Source organism: Lolium perenne, chromosome 7 (assembly GCF_019359855.2).
Source record: "Lolium perenne isolate Kyuss_39 chromosome 7, Kyuss_2.0, whole genome shotgun sequence".
NCBI lineage: Eukaryota > Viridiplantae > Streptophyta > Magnoliopsida > Poales > Poaceae > Lolium > Lolium perenne.
Genome location: NC_067250.2, coordinates 176,919,166 through 176,931,032, shown reverse-complemented (window position 1 = coordinate 176,931,032; position 11,867 = coordinate 176,919,166).

Sequence of the window (11,867 nt, the reverse complement as noted above, 5' to 3'; positions counted from 1 at the left end):
GACACCTTACTCGAGATCTAATTCCCCTTGTAAGCTCTCGGCGTAGCCGCCGACTGAGCCACCCCATTGTAATTCTCCACTGAGCAATAAAGATCTAGCAGGACATAGGCCTTTTACTCTCCGGAGGGGCTGAACCTGGGTAAAACCCTTGCGTCTCTTGCACCTCGACCCGTAGATGGCGATGTTCCCTTCCCCTCGCATCAACGAAGTGCTACCCCCTGTAGCATCTGCCGTGGTCACATCCACGACACTAAGTATCACATTATTCAAGATATTATACCAATTACCACATATAGCATTTCTCGTTTCCAACCATATAACAATTTAACGAAGCAGTTTCAACCTTCGCCATTGACATTATGAGTAAAGCCTAAGGACATATTTGTCCATATGCAACAGCGGAGCGTGTCTCTGTCCCACACAATGAATGCTAGGATCCAACTTTATTCAAACAAAACAAAAACAAAAACATACATACGCTCCAAGTAAAGCGCATAAAATGTGATGGAATAAAAATATAGTTTCATTAGAGGAACCTGATAATGTTGTCGATGAAGAAGGGGATGCCTTGGGCATCCCCAAGATTAGATGCTTGAGTGTTCTTGAAATATGCAGGGATGAACCACCGGGGCATCCCCAAGCTTAGAGCTTTCACTCTCCTTGATCATATTGTATCATCCTCCTCTCTTGATCCTTGAAAACTTCCTCCACACCAAACTCAAAACAACTCATTAGAGGGTTAGTGCATAATCAAAATTCACATGTTCAGAGGTGACATAATCATTCTTAACACTTCTGGACATTGCACAACGCTACTGGAAGTCAATGGAACAAAGAAATCCATCTACCACAGCAAAAGAGGCAATGTGAAATAAAAGGCAGAATCTGTCAAAACAGAACAGTCCGTAAAGACGAATTTTCTAGGTGCACCAAACTTGCTCAAATAAAAATGCTCAAACTGAATGAAAGTTGCGTACATATCTGAGGATCACTCACGTAAATTGGCAGAATTTTTTGAGTTACCTACAGAGCCTACTGCTCAAATTCGTGACAGCAAGAAATCTGTTTCTGCGCAGCAATCCAAATCTAGTATGAACCTTACTATCAAAGACTTTACTTGGCACAACAATGCAACAAAATTAAGATAAGGAGAGGTTGCTACAGTAGTAACAACTTTCAAGACTCAAATATAAAACAAAAGTGCTGTAGTAAAATCATGGGTTGTCTCCCATAAGCGTTTTTCTTTAACGCCTTTCAGCTAGGCGCAGAAAGTGTGTATCAAGTGTTATCAAGAGATGAAGCATCAACAGCGGGGTTCGGAGTTTTCTCAACTATGCATTGTATCTTATCTATGTATGTTTCAGAGGCTCCCTTTTCATTAGTCTTAGGCTTGCTATTCTCATCAAACAAATTTTCAGGGACAAGCCAACCATAATTATTTTCTAGCGCCTCGCACATTCCTAAGAGCTTGCAAGGTATTGATGTTTTAGTGTACTTTTGTCTATCTTTTTCCATCTTTTCAAGGGTACTAGCAAAGTTGGTATAAGATCCAAGCATATTATATTTAGCAAAGACTTTTCTAGCTTCTCTTGCTACGCCACCAAATTCTTTAAGAAGGGTTTCTAACACAAAATATTTCTTTTCTCCTTCTTCCATATCACTGAGTGCGAGAAACATATGTTGAATCACAGGATTGAGATTAACAAATCTAGCTTCTAACGCGTGTACTAAAGAAGCAACAGCAATTTCATAAGTAGGAGCAAGTTCTACCAAATGTCTATCTTCAAAATCTTCAACCGTACTAATATGAGTGAAAAAATCTTCTATATTATCTTTCCCAAGGATAGACCCTCGGCCTACCGGTACATCTTTAAGAATAAACTTAGGAGGAAACATGTTGAAATAAAATAAAGTAAATGCAAGTAACTAATTTTTTTGTGTTTTTAATATGGCAAACAAGATAGCAAATAAAGTAAAACTAGCAACTAATTTTTTGTGTTTTGATATAATGCAGCAAACAAAGAAGTAAATAAAATAAAAGCAAGACAAAAACAAAGTAAAGAGATTGGAAGTGGAGACTCCCCTTGCAGTGTGTCTTGATCTCCCCGGCAACGGCGCCAGAAATTTACTTGCTTGCGCGTAGTTGACGTGTGTCTCTCCGTTCAGCACGCGGCCGTTGGAAACCCCAAGTGGAAGGTGTGATGCGTACAGCAGTAAGTTTCCCTCAGTAAGAAACCAAGGTTTATCGAACCAGTAGGAGCCAAGAAGCACGTTGAAGGTTGATGGCGGTGGAGTGTAGTGCGGCGCAACACCAGGGATTCCGGCGCCAACGTGGAACCTGCACAACACAACCAAATTACTTTGCCCCAACGTGACAGTGAGGTTGTCAATCTCACCGGCTTGCTGTAACAAAGGATTAGATGTATAGTGTGGATGATGATGTTTGCAGAGAACAGTAGAATGAGTATTGCAGTAGATTGTATTCGATGTAAAAGAATGGACCGGGGTCCACAGTTCACTAGAGGTGTCTCTCCGTAAGATAAATAGCATGTTGGGTGAACAAATTACAGTTGGACAATTGACAAATAAAGAGGGCATGACCATGCACATACATGTTATGATGAGTAGTGTGAAATTCAATTGGGCATTACGACAAAGTACATAGACCGCTATCCAGCATGCATCTATGCCTAAAAAGTCCACCTTCAGGTTATCATCCGAACCCCTTCCAGTATTAAGTTGCAAACAACAGACAATTGCATTAAGTATGGTGCGTAATGTAATCAACAAATACATCCTTAGACATAGCATTGATGTTTTATCCCTAGTGGCAACATCACATCCACAAGCTTAGAACTTTCTGTCACTGTCCCAGATTTAATGGAGGCATGAACCCACTATCGAGCATAAATACTCCCTCTTGGAGTTACAAGTAAAAACTTGGCCAGAGCCTCTACTAATAACAGAGAGCATGCAAGATCATAAACAACACATAGATGATAGATTGATAATCAACATAACATAGCATTCACTATTCATCGGATCCCAACAAACGCAACATGTAGCATTACAAATAGATGATCTTGATCATGTTAGGCAGCTCACAAGATCTAACAATGATAGCACAATTAGGAGAAGACGACCATCTAGCTACTGCTATGGACCCATAGTCCAGGGGTGAACTACTCACACATCACTCCGGAGGCGACCATGGCGGTGAAGAGTCCTCCGGGAGATGATTCCCCTCTCCGGCAGGGTGCCGGAGGCGATCTCCTGAATCCCCCGAGATGGGATTGGCGGTGGCGGCGTCTCTGGAAGGTTTTCCGTATCGTGGCTCTCGGTACTGGAACTATTATCGACGAAGGCTTCTTATAGGAGAAGAGGTAGGTTTAGGGGCGACGCGAGGGGCCCACACGCTAGGCCGGCGCGGCCAGGGCCTGGGCCGCGCCGCCCTACTGTGGCGTCGCCTCGTCGCCCCACTTCGTTTCCCTTTCGGACTTCTGGAAGCTTCATGGAAAAATAAGATCCTGGGCGTTGATTTCGTCCAATTCCGAGAATATTTCCTTACTAGGATTTCTGAAACCAAAAACAGTAGAAAACAGCAACTGGCTCTTCGGCATCTCGTTAATAGGTTAGTGCTGGAAAATGCATAAATATGACATAAAGTATGTATAAAACATGTAGGTATCATCAATAAAGTAGCATGGAACATAAGAAATTATAGATACGTTTGAGACGTATCACCGCTCTTGAAAGTCTGGTTGACGAGGTAGTTGGAGTGCCCACTACCATTCGTTGACAACAACAAACACCTCTTAGAATAATTTTACTTCTGTTTTTAAAAATGAAAAGCTCTAGCGCATGTTAATCCCTGCTTCCCTCTGTGAAGGGCCAATCTTTTACTTTTATGTTGAGTCACCATCCTTTCTTTGAGCACCTTCTTGAGAGCACAACTGGCATTCTTAGTATAATATGCTTATCCCAAAATGTGATTAACTGTGGTATAACTTTGATGCTTTTATCTTTGATAATCTCTACTTCCAGTCTTTCCATGAACTTCAAAGGTGCCCGAGCATTTATGTTTTGCTGTACAAATACGGGCAAGCAAGATACCACTTTATCATATCCTTTTATGAACATTGCAATCCTGCTGATAGACATGATTCATGATGCTTATTATTAATTTGTTGGTACCTTTTCCATGATTGACATAGCTATTAGATGACTTTATTTGCATGTATCTTATTATGAATCGCCTAAGTACTTGTCCATATCATGAGAATATTTACATCATATGAACACATGTGTTCGTGAAAGTTCTTTTATCACACTCAGTTGTTAACTGAATTGCTTGAGGACAAGCAATAAGCTAAGATTGGGGGAGTTGATACGTCCAAAACGTATCTACTTTCCCGAACACTTTTGCTATTGTTTTGCCTCTAATTTGTGTATTTTGGATACAACTAACACGGACTAACGTTGTTTTCAGCAGAATTGCCCTGGTGTCCTATTTTTGTGCAGAAACTCAACTTTCAGGAAAACCCCCGGAAATACTCGCAATAGGCCTATTTTCATAGAAGATTGACGGAGCCAGAAGACGAGACGGATGGGGGCCACGAGGCTCCCCCACCACAAGGCGGCGCCTCGGCCACCCCCCGACGCTCCCCTTTTGACTACTTAAGGCTTTCGACCTAAAAACGCACGGGGGTTAGACGAAATTTCCAGAAGACATCCAGAACTCCGCCGCCATCGCGAAACTCCGTCTCGGGACCAGAAACTCCGTTCTGGCACTCCGCCGGGACGGGGAATTGGAGGAGATCATCGCCATCATCTCCACCGACGCCTCTCCATCAACCAGCCATGCTTCCCCCATCCATGTGTGAGTAATTCCCCCGTTGTAGGCTGAAGGGGATGGTAGGGATTGGATGAGATTGGTCATGTAATAGCATAAGATTGTTAGGGCATAGTGCCTAGTATCCGTAGTTGGTACTTTTATGATATTGTTGCAACTTGTTATGCTTAATGCTTGTCACTAGGGTCCGAGTGCCATGATCTCAGATCTGAACATGTTATCAATTCATGATGATATTCATTGCTTAATGATCTTACCTGCAAGTTGTATACACATATTGCTGTCCGGAACCCGAGGCCCCAAAGTGACAGAAATTGGGACAACCGGAGGGGAAGGCGGTGATATGAGGATCACATGTGTTCACGGAGTGTTAATGCTTTGCTCCGGCGCTCTATTAAAAGGAGTAACTTAATTACCAGTAGATTCCCTAGAGGCCCGGCTGCCACCGGCTGGTAGGACAAAAGATGTTGTGCAAGTTTCTCATTGCGAGCACGTACGACTATATACGGAACACATGCCTATGGTTGTTTAGTATTTGGATACTATTTTATTACTATCTGCAAATGCCCTGCCTTGATTGTTACATGAGTTATCTCATCCATGCAGCGCCCGTTCATCCATCCCTGTGCCTACAGTATTTTAATCCTGCTGTTTACTATAATCACTACTGCTGTCTTTGTTACACTGCTGCTAATATTTCACTACTGTTACTGCTATAAAACTGTTGCTACTGATAAATTCTTGCGAGCAAGTCTGTTTCCAGGTGCAGCTGAATTGACAACTCCGCTATTAAGGCTTACAAATATTCTTTGGTTCCCCTTGTGTCGAATCAATAAATTGGGTTTTACTTCCCTCGAAGACTGTTGCGATCCCCTATACTTGTGGGTCATCAGACATCAATAACATGTATATCAAATATACCTTTCTTCTTGACTTGGCCGCTCTTCAGATCAGCCAGGTACTTAGGGAAATTGCGCTTCTAGTGCCCATCACCCTTATAGTAATAGCACACAATATCAGGCTTAGGGTCAGCCTTGGGTTTCTTAGGAGGCGCAACAACTTTCATGCCGCGCTACTTGTAGTTGCCCTTTTCCTTAGGCTTGCCAAGCTTCTTGAAACTGGTGGTCTTGTTGACCATCAACACTTGATGCTCTTTCTTTATCTCCACTTCGGCAGTTTTCAACATGGAGAAGAGTTCACGCAACTCCTTGTTCATGCACTGCATGTTATAGTTCATCACGAAGTTCTTATAACTAGGTGACAGTGATTGGAGGAAACGATGAATACCCAACTGGTTAGGAATCACTATTCCCAAGTCATCGTGCTTCTTCGCGTGCCCGGACATCTTGAGCACGTGCTCGCTAACTGAGCTGCCCTTTTCCATCTTACAACCAAAGAACTGTTCTGAGGCTTCACAGTTTTCCACGGCCGCATGAGTTTAAAATATCGCTCTGAGCTCATGGACTATCTCACAAGGGTCATGGTTTCCAAAGCTCTTTTGAAGCTCTACCTCTAGGCCATACAAGATGGCGCACTGAACTGTGGAGTATTGAGTTTTCCGAGTGAGGTAAACATTCATGCAGGTGGGGCATCGACCACATATTGCAGTTGTCCAGCAATGAGGAGAATCCTCAAATTACGGAACCAGTCCGTAAAGTTGCTTCCATTGTTCTTAAGCTTTTCTTTATGTAGGACCTGATTAAAATTGATGGTGGGGGCCGTCATGATCTACAACATATTTGCAAAGAGTTTAGACTAAGTTTATGATAAATTGAGTTCAATTTTAATTCTTAAATTAACTAGGTGAACTCCCACTCAAAGCAACATCCCTCACGTTGCCTTAGTGATAACACGAACCAAATCCACTACACCAAGTCCGATCTTCACGAGAGAAGATGCAGTTTCAAAGGCGAATATTCAACATGTTCATCATATCATTCATATGACTCATGCTCTACCTTTCGGTATCCCGTGTTCCGAGACCATGTCTGTACATGCTAGGCTCGTCAAGTTTAACCTTAGTATCCGCATGTGCAAATCTGGCTTGCACCCGTTGTATGCACACGTAGAATCTATAACACCCGATAATCATGTGATGCTTCGAAACGACGAGTCATAGCAACGGTGCATACTAAGGATGGACACTTTATCATCTTGATATTTAGTGAGAGGGATCATCTTATAATGCTACCGTCATGATCTAACCAAAATAAGATGCACAAAGGATTAACACCACATGCAATTCATAATATGTGATATGATATGGTATTTCTTCTTGTGCTTTTGATGTCCATCTCCAAAGCACGAACATGATCTCCATCATCACCAGCATGGCGTCAAGGTCAATGGCCCCGCTTCATGGTTGTCCATCGCTAATAGCAATTATAACAACTACTTGAAATAAAGCTATTACATGATGAATAGACACACATGTCTTAACAAATTTAAAGACAACCATTAGGCTCCTACCGGTTGCCATAATACAATAATGATCATCTCATACATAAAATATAGTCACAATCACACAGCCAGATCACATCACATGCCCCTGCAAAAACAAGTTAGACGCCTCTAAAAAGTGTTTGCATGTTTTACGTGGTTTGGGGCTTTCGAGTAAGATCCGATCTACCTACGAACAAGAACCACAACGCTGATACAAGTGTTGTCAAGTGCAGATTGTAAATTGGATCTTAACTATGGTGGGAGAAACTGACACCCGCTGAGCCACTTATGCAATACTAGTTGCATGTCAAGCGTGGAGCAAGTCTCATGAACGCGGTCATGTAAGGTTAGCCCGAGCCGCTTCACCCCCCCATCCCGCAAGATGCAAAGTACACGAAAAGCAAGCGACAACAAAAGCATCAACTCCCACAAAACCACTGTGTTCTACTCGTGCAACAGATCTATGCATAGACACAACTCTGATACCAGTGTTCATTGCATGGAAAACAAAAAAATTCTACCGCAAAGACGAATAAATCCAAGATCCAATCTATGGAAAAGCCAAGGTCTAATCTATGAGATCGGAGCAACGAGAAAGAAGAGATACTAACCCTAGAAGATCCAAAGCCTTAACGAGATCAGATCTCGTGGTTGATGTAGACGATCATTTCGGTGCTGCAATCCGGTAGCACTTCCGTACTCGATCACACGCACGGTGTCGATGACATCCTTCCTATCCCCGTTCCATCGAGTAGCAGAGGTGGTAGATACCCTCGGAATCCTAGCAGCACGACGGCGTGGTTGTGGTGGTGGAGGAGAATTCCTGTAGGGCTTCGCCTAAGCCTGAACAGGAGAAACTGGGAGGGAGGAGAGGTGGCAGACTTAGGGTTTCTGGTGGGGGCTTTGGCTGGCCACCCCTCCCCTCTTTGTATAGGGGGAGGTCTGCTAGGGTTGCCCCCCCCAAGCCCAAACCCATCTAGGGCCGGCGGAAGGGGGAGGGGGAACTTTCCTCCCCCAAAGCCTACCTTATTTAGGGTTCCCTTAAACCCTAGGGGTATGGCCGGCCTGGGCCTTGAGGGTGGGTGCGCCTGGCCCATTAGGGCAACGCAGCATCCCCTCGGATCAGTTGGCCCCTCCCGGGGTCGTGGGCCCATGGTTGGACCCTCCGGAACCTTCTAGAAGCTTCCTGATCTTCCACCGGAAAAATCTCGAACTTTTCCGAACCCCGAAAAATAACTTGCCTTACATGAATCTTATTCTCCGGACCACCTCGTGATGTCCTGGATCCCATCCGAGACTCCGAAAGAATATTCGTTCTCCAACTCATATTCCATATCTACTAAACGACATCAAACCTTAAGTGTGTCACCCTACGGTTCATGAACTATGCAGACATGATCAAGACTTCGCTCCGATCAATAAACAATAGCGATACCTGGAGATCCATAATGGCTCCCACATATTCAACAATAACTTAGTGATCGAATGAACCATTAACATACGATACCGATTCCCTTTGTCGCGTGATACTTTACTTATCCGAGGTTTGATCATTGGTATCTCTATACCTAGTTCAACCTCGTTACTGACAAGTACTCTTTACTTGTACCGTGGTATGTCATCCCTTGTGACCTTGTCACATGCTTGCACGCTAATTAGATGACATTCCACCGAGAGGACCCAGAGCATATCTATCCGTCATCAGGATGGACAAATCCCACTCTTGATCCATATGCCCCAACTCATACTTTCCGAATACTTCATCCCATCTTTAGAACCACCCATTTACGAAGTGGCGTTTGATGTAATCAAAGTACCCATCCAGTGTAAGTGATTTACATGATCTCATGGTCGAAGGATTAAGTTACTATGTATCGAAAGCTTATAGCAAGATGAACTCAATGACTTGATCTTATGCTACGCTTACTATGGGTATGTCCATTATATCATTCTCCTAATGACATAACCTTGTTATTAACAACATCCAATGTTCATGATCAGGACACCATGATCATCTATTAATCAAAGCTAGTTTAACAAGGGGCTTACTAGGGACTCTTTTATGTTTACATAACACACAAGTATTTATGTTTCCGGTTAATACAATTATAGCATTGGGATGCAAACATTTACCATAAACACAAAGATATAATAATAACCACTTTATTATTACCTCTTGGGCATATCTCCAACAGTTCATTCATCCCTGCGAGGTCCGATCAAAGCTTGGAGCCGGAGATCTTACCGGTAATGGCAAACGCGATGGTCAAAGTTGCCGGCGGCGAGGTTTCGGCGCAGTGGCTCGTCGGACTTAAGAACAGTCGATTAACACAGCACGGCGGAGAGATTCCGACGAGACTCCAACGAGGTTCCGGCGCGGCGGCGATGAGAGCTCGGAGGCGGCGCTGAACTGAGTGCGATGTGAGGGGAGAAATGAATGGATTAAAGGGTTAAACCCTACGGCGGTGATATTTGTAGCCTGTGAATGAGATTTGTGCTGCGCATCTTGTTGTCGGAATGCAAGCGTCACGCCGTTGGATGAAGGACACATGTCCTAACCCCTAGCGGTGAAATCGTCAAAAGGAGTAAGTTACCAGTGGGAATTACCCGAAACTGGAGCCTGAGTTGGCGGAACCATATCATCTCTTTAGAGGATCCGGGAAACTCCAAGGTACTTAGTTTGAAATCTAAGTGATAGTTATCCGGAGAACAATTTTGAAAATTTGGTCGATGGATGATGTCCCGTGGAGAGAAGACTTTCTGGCAAAGAAGCTAGAAAGATAATTTTTTGAAGCCGAAGTTCTTCAAGATTTCAAGGACTTCCTGAAGCTAGACGGAGAATTCAGAGGCATGAGCAAGACGGAAGATATGGTGAACCTCGGAGAAATCTAGGGGCTACTGTTGTGGGTATACATAATGAGTGTACCATCGATGGTGCCTAGATCCGGCAAGCCCGGGTGGCCCACAGATGGTGGTGGTGGCTTACGGCTCACTGGGCGCCCAATTATTGTTGATCAAGATGGTAGAAGTCCAGCCCAGAAACAAGGAGCCGTATCTAGCTCGACTTGCGCCAGGAGTCGGACCCGGCAAGGCCCATTAAGGTACCCAGATCCGGTACTACCGTTTTAGGTAATAGGCGGATCCTTGACGTGCACGACAATGTAGTATTCCGTAGCTAGGCAAGATTGTATTCCGGCTAGGACTCTCCGTGTAAACCCTAGATCCTGGCGCCTTTATAAGCCGGATCCCGGAAGTCCTAGAGGCACAACCACAACTTATTGTAACAACGCGAAAGAGACCAGATAATTCCAGACAAGCAGCAGCAGGCCCTGTCTCCGAGGAGCGTGTTCCGAAGCTAGGTAATCCGCGTACCACCCTCCCAATAGCTCTCCGCCCTATGGCCCCCACTTTTTCCCCTTTCGTGAGGATCCCTCCTCCGGGGTACCGTAGATTAGGCAACGACAATTTCGATGCTTTTATAGACAAAACATCGAGAAATGGGGGAAGAATTAGGCGAGATGCGATGAGAAATGGCGGAAGAAGTTGGGGCGAGATATGGCGGGGAAAACAGCTTGTATAGGCTAAACTCGGACACGGTGCATTAATCATGCAACATTTCAGCTATCAACGCTAATTAGTCCTTGTTGGCGAACTAGACGCCAATAATACCTTCTCAGCCAACTAGTGGCCAATAGGTACTATCGGCCATCTAGACGCCAAAAGTCAGAGGATTGGACAACGCTGCACACCTGCCCGGCCATCAGTTAGCCGATAAGGCCCTATCGGCCAATAGTTAGCCAAGTCCATATTACTTTTGACAAACCGCCGATTTATGTAATATTTGTGGTCTTAATTAAAATAAACCTATTATTTAGAAAAAAATAGCAGTTTTGTGGTCCTTTTCCTTCCGCCAGGCATCGAATTTGGTTAGAGACCAAAATACTACTCGACGATTTATCGCTGAAAGTTAGAATTTGATCATATTGGAGAATATAACTAGCTAGCTAGTGTTATGAATTTAGGATATGCGAGCTTTTGAGCCTTTCATGTATGCGGCAGTGCAACATCTCCAATCTCCTTGTCCCCCATTTAATTGTCTCTGTCACTTTTCCATGAATGGATCGATTGATCTAGCTACGGGTTGCCGTCCTTTTCCTCCCCCTCCTCTCCCTTTTTCGGAATTAAAGTTAGCAAGTTCACCTCAAGGAAAAAGAGCTCGATCTGTTGGCGACCATGCGAGAGGGGTGCCCACATTGGCAGCGACGGTGGTGATCCATCTTCGATTGCTTTTGTGCGAGGAGGCATGGCATGGGGAGAATGTACTCGATGGCCATGCCAAGGTTTTGATCCTTCCACACTGCAGGTGCTCCTTTTGTAACGTTGGTACACCCTGTCTGTCTTGGCTCATCCGATTGTACATTTGACATGTCAGGTCTTGTTGTCCGAAAGCTAGTGTGAGTTCTAATCTGCTCACTTAGCAGCTGACTCTCCCTACAGCTAGGTTATTTCTCTGATGTTAATTACAGCCTGCTTGAAGACAATGGTTAGAATGACAACCACATTGTCATCCTAA